This window comes from Solanum tuberosum, unplaced genomic scaffold (assembly GCF_000226075.1).
Source record: "Solanum tuberosum cultivar DM 1-3 516 R44 unplaced genomic scaffold, SolTub_3.0 scf00082, whole genome shotgun sequence".
Lineage (NCBI taxonomy): Eukaryota > Viridiplantae > Streptophyta > Magnoliopsida > Solanales > Solanaceae > Solanum > Solanum tuberosum.
The window spans coordinates 640,979-653,649 of NW_006239006.1; the positions used below are offsets into that span (position 1 = coordinate 640,979).

General features: G+C 35.4%; 1 non-coding gene across 1 annotated transcript; it reads left to right on the forward strand.

Moving 5' to 3' along the window:
- Positions 1 to 1,311: 1,311 nt before the first annotated feature.
- TRNAF-GAA (transfer RNA phenylalanine (anticodon GAA)) lies at positions 1,312 to 1,385 on the forward strand. The gene has a single exon. It is a non-coding gene; the product is annotated as a tRNA-Phe (tRNA).
- Positions 1,386 to 12,671: the final 11,286 nt, after the last annotated feature.

Consider the following 12,671-nt stretch of genomic DNA (forward strand, 5'->3'; position numbering starts at 1 on the left):
ATAGATAGATAGATAGATGGATGGATGGATGGATGGACAGATAGACATACAGACAGGTAGACAGACAGAAAGAGAGACAGAGAGACAGACAAACAGATAGACAGGCAGATAGATAGACAGATAGACAGATAGACAGATAGATAGATAGATAGATAGATAGATAGATAAATTAATTAAATAAACCAATAAACTAATTTGTGTTTTTTTCGTTGGGGGTATTATTGTAATTTAACATAGAAATTTGGCAGTTCATGTTTTAAACTAGTGTAGATATAGTTAAATAAATAAACAAATAAAATAAATTGTGTTTTTTTAGTTTAGGGTATTATAGTAATATAGCATTGAAGTTTGGGTGTTTATGATTTTAAGGTAGTATAGATATAGATAGTGTGGACACCCAATTTAGACCTACGTATAACCCTTTCGGAAGTGCTATTCAATCAATTAGGTATTTTTAAAACATATTTCCCTCTTATTACGTGTTTAAAACTTTAATCAATTGTGTCTAAATAAGTGTATATTTAGTTATTTTTAAAAATCCAAAATTAATGTAATTAGTATTAAATTATTTATTTTAGACGAAGGAGATATGAATTCCATTTAGGCGGGTCAGGGCTTGGCTTGACCCTGTGTTCTCCCGGGTCGGAGGCGAGAACTTGAAAGTGAATCATTCAGTGGTGGGGTGTTCATAGAACAGAAGGCCTCGCCCAAGGAGTGGCAGATTTGGATGGAGTCTCGCTCATAGAGGAAGAGTACGCGCGCTAGCGCGCTACGGCTTACGTAGTTGATCGGATCAGATAGCCCTTCCTTCGGGCAAGCAACCAAACCCGGCACATCCAATTCCATTCCGATCAACAACTTGGAGGTATGGCTGAGTGGCTTAAGGCATTGGTTTGCTAAATCGACATACAAGAAGATTGTATCATGGGTTCGAATCCCATTTCCTCCGGTACGGAAATGAAACGGGCGGGCGAAATTACGTGAGAGAAAGAACCTCTTGGTGGAGTCCAGTCCCCCGGAGGACAGAATAGCACTTCTTAGTGACTAGGAGCGGAGAGCCCGTTGCACCTTGTTTTTCTGGCCTATCTTCTTTCTATAAGCAAGCTCCCTCCGGCAGTCCCTGGACGGCTCTCGGTTCTTGAGCATGTTGGGGGATTAGGCGGCAGTTGAAAGAGCTGCTCGAAAGCTTGACGAAGAAGCGAAAAAAGCCTATCTATTCTATTTTCTTAGTTTAGTAAAGGGCTTTTCCCTTACTAGTCAAGTGGTAAGGTAGGGCGCTCTTCGATGAAGAAAACAGACTTTAGGAAAGTGGTTCAGGTAGCTCAGCTGGTTAGAGCAAAGGACTGAAAATCCTTGTGTCAGTGGTTCGAATCCACTTCTAAGCAGGCGAAAGGTCCAAACCGTAGCCGGGAGTGAGCCGGATTGAGAAATGAAAGTGAAAGAGTAAGCAAAAAAATGTGAGCGCTCCTGCACTATACGGACGGCTTTTTGGCGGTAGGGTTGGGGTGCTTGAGGCAGATTCAAAAAAAAGCGGTTGATTACTCGGATTGGTTCTCGCATCCGGATGGGCGAGTTCGGTTTGAGTGTTCATCGATCGGGTGGATCTATATGCTTCGGGGTGGTGAGACGAGGTGTAGCGCAGTCTGGTCAGCGCATCTGTTTTGGGTACAGAGGGCCATAGGTTCGAATCCTGTCACCTTGATGCGATGTGGCGAAAAAGAAGATACTCTTTCAATGATTATGCTGGCGTTAAGATTTTAAACTTGTCGTCTACTTTCAGGAAAGGTTATGATGAGCGTGATCACAAAAAAGGTTATGATGAGCTTGAGTCGAGTCACAAAAAGGGCTATGATGAGCCCTTGAAAGCTGTATAATTTCATGTGTGAAGCATAGTGAGAGTGACACAGATCTCCTTTTTTCAAATAGGGAAAGCAAATCCTAATCATCAGGTAAGACGGGATCATTAGAATACGAAACTGCCTAAAAAAGTGAAACTGTATCAACAAGAGCAATCGCAGCTTATTCATCGAGAAGCCACTCGCGGCACACTGACTAGAAATCATCTGCGAGAAGGTCTTCTGGCACAGGCATACTACTAATCGATTTTATTTTATTTATCGATAGTTAAACTCAAAATAATTCTTTTACTCATATATTTTAATGTTTCTAAAATTTAGGTGAGTTTAATTATATGATAATATTACAATTTGTCTAGTATCTTATTAATTGAATAGCATCTCCTTAATTTCTCTTAAATAATTCAAATCTTAGCCTCATTTATCCAATTTTTTTAAATTCTAACCCTTTTTCCATTCAATTCCATTTCAAATTTAGCCTCTTATTTCAATGTAGTTCTAATTTTACCCCTTTTGTTTTTTTTTGCGATTATAACCAATTCATTAAAATTTCAGATTTCAATCCAACCCCATCTTTCAATCCTGACCACTCATCTCACTCATATCTCAGTCATTCATCACATTTAGATCAACGAACCAGATCTCTTAATCATTCCCTTCTTAATTTTACACGTAAAAGACCAAAACCCTAAAACAAATTTCATTCTTTTCTCCTCTCCTCTAGACTATCGCCGAATCCCTCTCCCTCTCTCCTCTCAATTTTCCAGCGAGACTACGCTCATCGCAAGAAAATGGCCAATGAGAAAGGTCCTTGGTCATCCTCTTCTCCTTCCATCATCCTCTCGCTCCTCGTCCTCTTCTTTTTCTACACTCGCCTCCGTTGTTCTCTCTTTCCGGTAAGGACAAACAACATCAACAACAGCAGTCGACAAGAACTAGTCTCCACTCTGGAAAGCAGCTGCGACAACAAGAAAAAAGTGAGCTCCACTGTGCTTCTCTATTCTCTCCAGCAAAGTCGACCACAACAACAACAAGAGCGGTACTGGATCTGAGCTTTGGTCAGTAGGTGCGAAGACTATGATGCCACTCTGACTAAGCGAGTTTCGGTGAAGCACACAGTTTGGCATTGGGTTGAAAGGGGATCTCATCGGATCCGTCGCTAGTATTCTTTTAAATTATTACTCCATCTGTTCAGCCTTCTACTATCTCTTTCAAAATGATTCATATATGTTTGCATATAATTTCTTACTTTTGAATTGTGTTACTGATAAAAATAATAATATAAGAATGAAATTTGATTTTGTTATATGATTAATTATTAAAACATAATCTTTTTATCTGACACACATAAAATGTGAAACATGTTTTAACAATTTCTTCAAATGCATAGTTTAATAAAGAGAAATAACATTAAAGAAAGATTAATGTCTAATTCTTAAAAAAGAGCTTGATACAAAGAACACCAACATTTTATGATGATATTTCTTATATTTTTTCAACTAAATATCTACCTTGCAGCCTTGAATTAAATAATCATGAAAAAAGGATTAAAATTTCAATCGCGATACTTTTATTAAAAGTAGAGATAATTAAATAAAATTAACCTTTATTTGAGACAAAATCTGAAACTTATTCGTAGAAACCTTTAGATCCAAGTCTTAAAATAAAAAAATAATGAGTCAAAGATTAAATCTTAGATCCATAGCCTTAAATGCTTGAATAATACCTAAAGTGTTATCCAAATCAGAAGAAAGATAAAAGGATAAAAATAATCACACTCTATATGTTATTTATGGGCATACAAGGGGAGTTAGAAAAAATATCATGTAAAGGTTTTGTTTCAGTCATAGCGATAAGTGAATAGACCAAGGTATAGTGAAACTAATAGGCTAGGAGTGCTTGCTAGGGCTTTTGATGAAGCTAATTTTTATAGGCTCTAACAACGCATCATATTTACTAAATCCCCCTTATTAACTTTAAAGTATTACTAAAAAAACATAGACATTTGGAGTATGCTCTCTAAATGTATTGTATATGACGTGCATTATCATCATATTTGAGTGTACTATGTGAATGTGTTGTAGATGACGTGTATTGCCTATTGAACCTTTCTTTAATGAAAAGAATAAACTAAATGTTACTATTGAATGACTTCATAAACCAACTAAATTAATTTAAATAAATAAAAAAAGAATAGTCCTAATTGGTCAGTACATGTATTAGAATGCTAAATGACAAAACTAGTATTATTAATAGTAAAAATTGAAAGTACAAAAAATAAATATTCAAAATCATTGTTTATATGGTAAAAATTAATATATATATATACTTGATGATTAATCTCTATATAATTTTGTCCATAAACAAAAAACCTCCTTAGCGACTATTACGAAACGTCTCCAAAGATTCTGTTTTGCAAGTTTTTGGAATTTGAATTTGAATAAATGGGTTAGAAAGAAAGACGGAAGAAAATCTTAGTTGGTTGAATCAGTTCATTGAGTTTTCTATCTTTATTTCTTGTGTTTTCATGCATGCTTGTTTTTTGTTGAGATCTCGATTGATGTTTCCTTGTTGCTTCATTTATGTCCTGTATATTTTTTTGCACTTCACTGATATTTCTGTTTTACTATCGATTTATTGATGGTTGAAAATGAGAGAGGTGGGGTTTCTTATTTCAAGAATTTAAGATGAAAATCTCAATTTTTTTTGTTCTCTATATTATTTTGTTGTGGTTTGAGCTATGGTGATGATATTGTTTGAAAATTATTGATTTGTTAGATTCAAGTTAATTAAAAAGGGTCTTGTTTTGTGAAATCTTACGATGATTTTGAGAGGACATCAAATGATTGTTATAATTACATCCAAAAGAAAATAGTAATAGTTAAATTTTATTATTTTCCTTTTCCTATTTCTTAGAATGTCATGTTATACTGTCGTTTCATTTTATGAGTTTTATTTTAACAAGACATGAAGTTTAAGAAAGTTTTCATTACTTTCTTCAACTTCATGCCTTGTTAAATTAAAACACATAAAATAAAACGACAGAGTAACATGATATTCTAAGAATTAGGAAAAGGAAAACAACAAAATTTAAATATTCTTACTTTCTTTTGGATAGAATTATAACAATCATTCGATCTACTCTAAAAAATTATCATAAGACTTTACAAAATAAGACCCTTTTTAATTAAATTGAATTTAAAATTGTTCGAAATAGTATCCTAATAGATTTCAAACAAATCGATGATTTTCAAACAGACTCAGTACCACCGCTCAATCCACAAAGATTTCTACCTACCTTTCGATTTCTTGATGGTTGAAAGTGGGAGCAGTGGGGGTGGGGATCTTTGTTTTTCAAGAATTTTGAATAAAGGAAAAATTACCCTTGGAAAATCATAATTTTTTTTCTAGTAAAAATGAGTGAACCCACCCCCTTCCACTATTTTGATTCGAACCCTACATCTTTAGAGTTGGAGATGTAGATGTGCACCTGATGTGTTTCATCTATTTACTGTTTTAAGATGTAATTACTAGATTGACTAGGTTTCTGCTTATTCTCTACTTGCGGGTTTTCGTCCAATTATCTTAACACAAAATTATATGCCTTATGTTTCTCATACTCTGTTTTTGTCGTTTCTTGTTACTCTAGTTCTTTTTTGGTATTCATCCCATCACCTTTGAGGATTTCCAATTGCAAAAATCCAGATAAAATCTCAATTTATTTTGTTCTGTATATCATGCAGATTTCTTGTTGGTTTTACCAGTAACCTTTGTTGGTTGAAAATGATAGGGATTGAGGTGAGGGTTTCACATTTTAAGAATTGACCATGGATAATCTCTCTTTTTTTCTACTAAAGATGAGTGTACCCACCCGACAACTTTAGAGTTTGAGGTGGAGATGTGCACCTACTGTGTTTTATCTATTTCCTATTTTTGAATGCAATTTTCTTTCCTTGTGGGTTTTCCTCTAATTGTCTTAACACAAAATATGCCTTTGTTTGACGTTTGTTGTTACTCTACTTTTATTTTGGGAATTCATTACATTACCTCTAAATTTAATGTTCGAATAACATTTATGATTTGTTCATAAGAATGGCTACAACATAAGCTTACCTTATTCAACATCACGATATTAATACAAATTTCTAATAACTGGAACATAAATTGGTGTGATATTGTATACTATTTGCATTCCTAGCACCCTTTCCTCATGTACAAATTTAGTGTTTTTGCATTGAATTTCTAATTTTGTTAAATTAAATGTAGTCATCAACATATCAGCCAGAAATTCCAACGAAGGGTTATGTTGAAGTGAAAGAGGTGCCAGAACTAATCTTTCATGATCAGGCTCGTTGTGTATATTTTTGCCCTTGTGTTGCATCTTCTAACTTAGCAAAGCCATGATATATCAGCTGGACAGATGAGAATGTTCTAGATTTTACATTGATAGGAACACCTATACATTCAAAGCATTGATGGACACTACTTTGAACTAAAGGATCACTCGTAGCTCTTTGAGAATTGTTAAATATATATCTGTCGTAGTCATTGGTCAGCCACCTATCCTAAATCAGTTAATGCTTTTCTATTTTGTTTTTCTAGATTTTTTATTTCGGAATGATTCGATGAATCATTGTTAATAGTTGGTTTCTAGACCTTCTTATGTTGGGATTATTGCATCTTTTGTTTGTCTTTTATTTAAAAACAGTAACATGGAAAGCCACATTCCAAACCTCCATGACCAGAGTAATCTCTACTCTTTTTATCATTTATTAATAGATTGGGAAAAAAGGGACTACGGTTGATTGAACCTTCAATCTAGAGGTATAAACTATACCTAGAGTGTGTGCAAAACTTATCCATCTTGTCCTAGGTAGAAAGATTGTTTCCAATAGGCCTCAAAAACAAGTTTGAAACAATACAAGAGTAAAGAAGCAATGATGATAAGGAAAACATCGAAGCCAAACATATCAGGATAAGAAAAGGTAATACTATAAAATATTTGTAGTATTAATGAGGAGATGAGGGAGAATAAAAGGCGCTTCAACTAGAACCATGCTCTTCCACAATATACAAAGATATCGATGAAGATACCGACAGTATGGAATGCAGTTGGCAAACTTTTTCCTATATTTAAATTACAAGGGGGAGTACTTAACCTTCAATATAACCTAGACAAACAGAAATATAACCAAGTCACTCTTTAGTAGCTTGTTAAATTATGAAAATCTTAGATGGTCGAATCAATTTTGTGATTTTTCTATCTTTATGGATGTTTCCTTCTTGCTTTATTTCTATTTTGTGTATTATTTTGCACTTTTAATATGAACCTTTGGTTTTACTTGTAAAATTTCTTGATAGTTGAAAATGGGTGGGGGTTTTTCGATTTCAAGAATTTAGGATAAAAATCTCTAATAAAAATGAATGTACCCCTACAAGGTATGTGAGACTTTCATAATGTTGGGTTCGTTTACCACGTGCCAAGCATGTTTATTTCAGCGTGAATTCGTCCTAAAAGGGTTGAAAGTTTGATGTTCTTGATATGTGTTCTTAAATTTGTTTTCGTTCTTGATTTGGTCTGAGATTGAGAAGTTTTTGAGATCATTACGTTGAATTATAGAGTTGTTTTGAGTTAGGTTCTTAGGTACATTTACTGGGTATCTGAATCTAAAGAGAATTTGAGAAAAGTAGCAGAGTTTAGGCGAATTTGGGTTCAGATAACGAAGAAGGAACAAGTTGGGCAAATTTGGATACCAGGCCCGCGTCGCGGACCTGTTCCTCAGATTGGGAAAATCCTCCCTCGCGTCATGGAGTGGTCACGGACCGTTCTACCTCAAAATTAATTTCGCGACCAAATATGAAATACTTCTCTGCGTCGTGGACTAGTTTCCAGACAACGATTTCTTGATCTTTTATCATGTTTAACTATCTAAAAACACTCCTAAACATCATGAGATCCTTCCTATCATAAATCACAATCCTTGAATCAATAAATTCAATTCTAGGAAAGTTAAGAGTCATGCTAAGAAGTTAAGAATCAACTCAAGAGAAGTTCATAAATATTTTCAATAGTCTTTTACAAACCTTTCAACTTCGTTTTAAGACTTAAGTTTTGAGTTAAGTAAAGTGTAAGAATAAAAGTTCTTTTCTTCAAAGATTAGACGGGAACTAAGTATTCACAAGAGTTTAGAAATGTTTTAACATTTGAGAAAGAAAGGGAACATCAATTCGAAGAGAGCTTTTAAGCTAAGTTTTGAGTAATTATCTCAAAAAAAGAAAGAGTTTTGTTTTAAAAACACATGAGCTAAGTAAATTTTCGAAGTAGTATCATCGATATGGGGACGCGAGTTTATAATAACTCAAGTCTCCATAAACCATGTAACATCACGGGTAGTAAGGGATCATAATTTTTAGATGATTCCTTAGTGCTTTAAGCATAGACTAGTGGATCCACTTAGTTAAGATGTCCTATATGACGACAAAGTATAGGACAGTTTTGACAGCGTGGGAAAGACGTTGTATCACCACTTAGGCTCATAGTGCTGGCTGTCGGTTAGAGAAACTCCCACAGAAATTATATAACCTTATTATATGAGTAAGTTGAGTTATTATTGCATTTCTTTAACAAATTGAGTTGCTTTCTACTGTTTTAAAAACTTTCCATATATTGAATGTGTATTGTTGCTTTATATTAAGTTAAGTTATTCATGATTTGAGTAAAGAGAAGGTAAGTGTTTCTTTGAGATTCTTTTCAAGCCTATGTTATGTTTTAGTATTCCCTTCGCATACTTGTACATTCAATGTACTAATGCCATTTGGCCTGCATCATTTTATGATGTAGGCACAGGTAACCAGGATCATCATCTAGCGCCTCGTTGATCTAGTTGAGCACTCAAAGTCAGTTGGTGAGCCTCCTTGCTATCCGTAAGACTCCTTTTTATCATTTGTTTTAGTATTTAGTTCATTAGGATGGTGTGGGGCTTGTCCCGATATCCCTCTTTGTTTCAGAGGCTTCATATACAGTCAGACAGTTAGTAGTTTAGTTGTCTTTAAATTGCTATTTTTTATGTTAAGACTTGCGTTGCTATCTATGGCTAGTTGAATGTTTATCCTTAAACATTCTGAGTTTAATTTGAGACAGTTGGTTTATAAGTGCATTTGATCATTGTAATGATACTTAGAGTCTTCCGCTGAGTAAGTAAGTCAGGCCAAGGGTTCGCTTGGGGTGAGCAATGGTTCTCAAGTGCATGTCCCGCCCAGGGTGTAGGCTCGGGGCATGACAGAATTGTTCGAGAGAAAATTTATCCCCTATAGAGCTTAGCTTACTCACTAATATACATCTATTTCCTAACAGTTGCAATTACCCATTTGTCTATATTAGCCTATAATCTAATCACATCCCAAGAACCCGTCTCATTATTGTTATTTCGTATTGTTTGCCACTATTTGTAGTTGATAATTTAAACCAAAACCCTCTTATTTGAATTATGTTTTTATTCGATAATATCTAATCTTATGGCTGATTTGACCATATTAATATTTCCTAATTAATTCTCAAACACGTACTACTCCCTATGGGATTCGATCCCAACTCATTTAGTTGTGTTTTATACTGACTAGTGATCGTTGACACTTAGAATTGGAAGAAGTGTCCTTGAAACGTTAAACAGTTCATGTATCTATGCTAAAGAATTATCATCGGGATTTAGAGCGTGTAGTTTCGACCTTCAGGTAGGTTACGACTTTCTTTCTATTTAGATTAAGCTTGAATGCATAAATGCATGTGATTAGAGTGAATTGGGGGCGGATACCTAGATATTCATATTTTTTTACTTCATAACATAATTTAGGAATGATTCGTCTTATTGTCGGGTGTAGTACCATACTACTTGGGGTTTGTATGTGTTCCATGGTGTTGTTAATTAGACTAGTGTTGCCTTAGACTTGCGATCCGTGTAGCCTTGTTTCTTCTCTTACAACATTTCAGAAAAATTAGATCCATGTAGACCAGAGAAGAAGACTTGATTCAGATAGTATGAGCCCTAGTTTTGAAAGTTTCACTCCTTTAAAGATCTTTTGTCCTCTCCCCCTATTTATGTTGCTCCGATGCCTTATCAGAGATTTTGTGCTTTCACGACGACTTAGGGTTGGATTGTTCTAGGCTTGGTGTCTTCTGGTGAATCTTCATAAGTGGACGTTATTCCATGGTGGCTTGATATTGATATTGGATATCTTCTTTAAAGTCTAGATGCCCCTGAGTTCCTCTTGCTAGATTGGCAGGGAGAGGACTGGCTGGCTAGGTGGCGTAGATTTATTGTCACTCTTATTAACTGTACTTGGAGTTGACTGGATTGTTTAGTACTTGTGGTTACTGGAGCTTAAGGGAGAACATTCGGGTTTTACATAAACTTGCACACAAGTGTACCTTATAATCTTATAGGGTCCGGTTAGGTTTTGTTTAGTTGTACTTAGATTTACTTTCAGTATGCCCGTGTGCTTTCATTCATACCTAGTTTGACATTTATTTGTGTCTACATTATATCTTTTCATATTTTTTTTACCTTTCTTTCTCACTCGATCTTGAGGCCTACTGACTACCTTTGTTTTGGTAATCATGTTACCCTTCATGATGCATGTCCTAGTAGGAATTGCCAACAGTGATTGTTCATGCCATCTTCACCAGCTTTTAGGATCTGAGACATGGGTGGGAACTTGACATCCTAGATCAACTTGTCTCCTTCTGTACATATTTAGATAATCTTTTACTTTTGAGAAGGCTTTTCTTTTGGTCCACTTTTGGGTTTAGACAGCTCTGTACTTATGACTTCCTGGTTCTGGGAGGGATTCTCTTGTATATAGTTGTTGGCTTGCTTTCGCTCGTTTTGTCATTTAGTGTTATCTTATTTGAACAACACAACTTCAAAAGGGTATATCTCATTCATACGAACTCGGAATTAAGTAAACTCGGCGGAGTTGGAAAGATAATTTCAAGATCTTTCCTGCGGTATCTATAAACACACCTAAATCATCATGAGCTAGGAGTTATGGTCATTTCAAGTAGACCAAAATTCATACTTAACTTAATTTAGCCAATTTTCAAGATTTTTCTTTCTTTCCACAAATGACTCTTTCTAGTTCTTTCAATTAGCGAGGTGTTACAATATCTCCCCCTTGGGAACATTAGTCCTCGAATGAGATTACTCTTACTAGGCTAAGGGTTTAACATCTAACATTCAGCTCAAACACCCAACAAGCAATGCAATTACAATATACCAACTTATAAATTAAAAAGTACTAAGACGAGAATTAGTACCTTGGTCTGAAACTTCTCCGGGCTGAAAGAGGTGTGGATATCTCTTGTTCATATCTTCCCCAGTTTCTGAACAAACCGGTTTCTCCAAAGGACTTTAAATGATGCTACTTCCTTAGTCCTCAACTTGCAAATTTGGCGATCTAGAATCTGAACTGGAATATCCTCATATGACAATCTATCCTTGATACCAATATCTTCCATTGTTATGATAAATGAAGGATCTCCCATGCACTTCTTCAATATGGAAATATGAAATACCGGATGAACCACTACTAACTCTTGGGGTAGCTCTAATTCATAAGCTACATTACCAAACTTTTTTGGTATTCTGTAAGGGCCAATATACCGGGGAATAAGCTTAACGTTCTTACCAAACCTCATAACACCCTTCATGGGTGAAACTTTAAAGTATACCCAATCATCTACCTCAATATCTAACTCCCTCCTCCTAACATCAGTCTAGGATTTCTGACGACTTTTCACTGTTTTCAACCTTTCTTGAATCACTTTCACCTTCTCCAAAGCTTGGTGAACTAAATCTGGTCCTATCAACCCAGCTTCACCAACTTCAAACCATCCAATAGGGGATTTGCATCTTCTCCCATAAAGAGCTTCATAAGGATCCATTTGGATGTTAGAGTGATAGCTATTGTTGTAAGCGAACTCGATGAGAGGTAGGTGATCATCCCAATTACCTTTGAAATCAATCACACAGGCCCTCAACATATCCTCTAAGGTCTGAATAGTACACTCTGCTTGACCATTTGTCTGAGGATGAAAAACAGTACTTAGGTTCACCTTTCAACCGAAGCATTTCTGAAAGGATTTCCAGAAGTGCGCAGTAAATTGCGCTCCTATGTCTAAAATAATAGAGACCAGAACTCCATGAAGTCTTACCACCTCTTGAATCTACAACTTAGCATAATCTTCAACTGAGTGGGTAGTCTTTACCGCCAAAATGTGGGCTGATTTTGTTATTCTATCAACAATCACCCAAATAGAATCATGTTTCCTGGGAGACCTTTGTTAAACTTGTGATGAAGTCCATATTAACAATCTCCCACTTCCATTCCGAAAGTTCTATATTTTGAGCCAAACCACCGGGCCTTTGGTGCTCTACTTTAACTTGTTGGCAATTTGGACACTTAGCAACAAACTCTGCAATGCCTTTCTTCATACTACTCCACCAATAAACCTCTCTCAAATCTTGATACATCTTTGTGGATCTTGAATGAATGGAATATCTGGAGCTATGAGCTTCTTCCATGGACCTCTCTTGGAGTTCATCCATCCTTGGTACACATAATCTACATTGATATGTCAAAACTCCATGTCCCCTTTGTTCAAAAGAAGCCATTATTGTTTTCTTATGAATAATTGCCTTCAATTCAAGAAAAATAGGGTCTTGATCCTTCTTTTCTGTCACTTCTGGCACTAAAGATGGTTCAACCCCATTCATCACCACTACTCCTCCATCTGTAAATCCATTAGACGAACTCGTA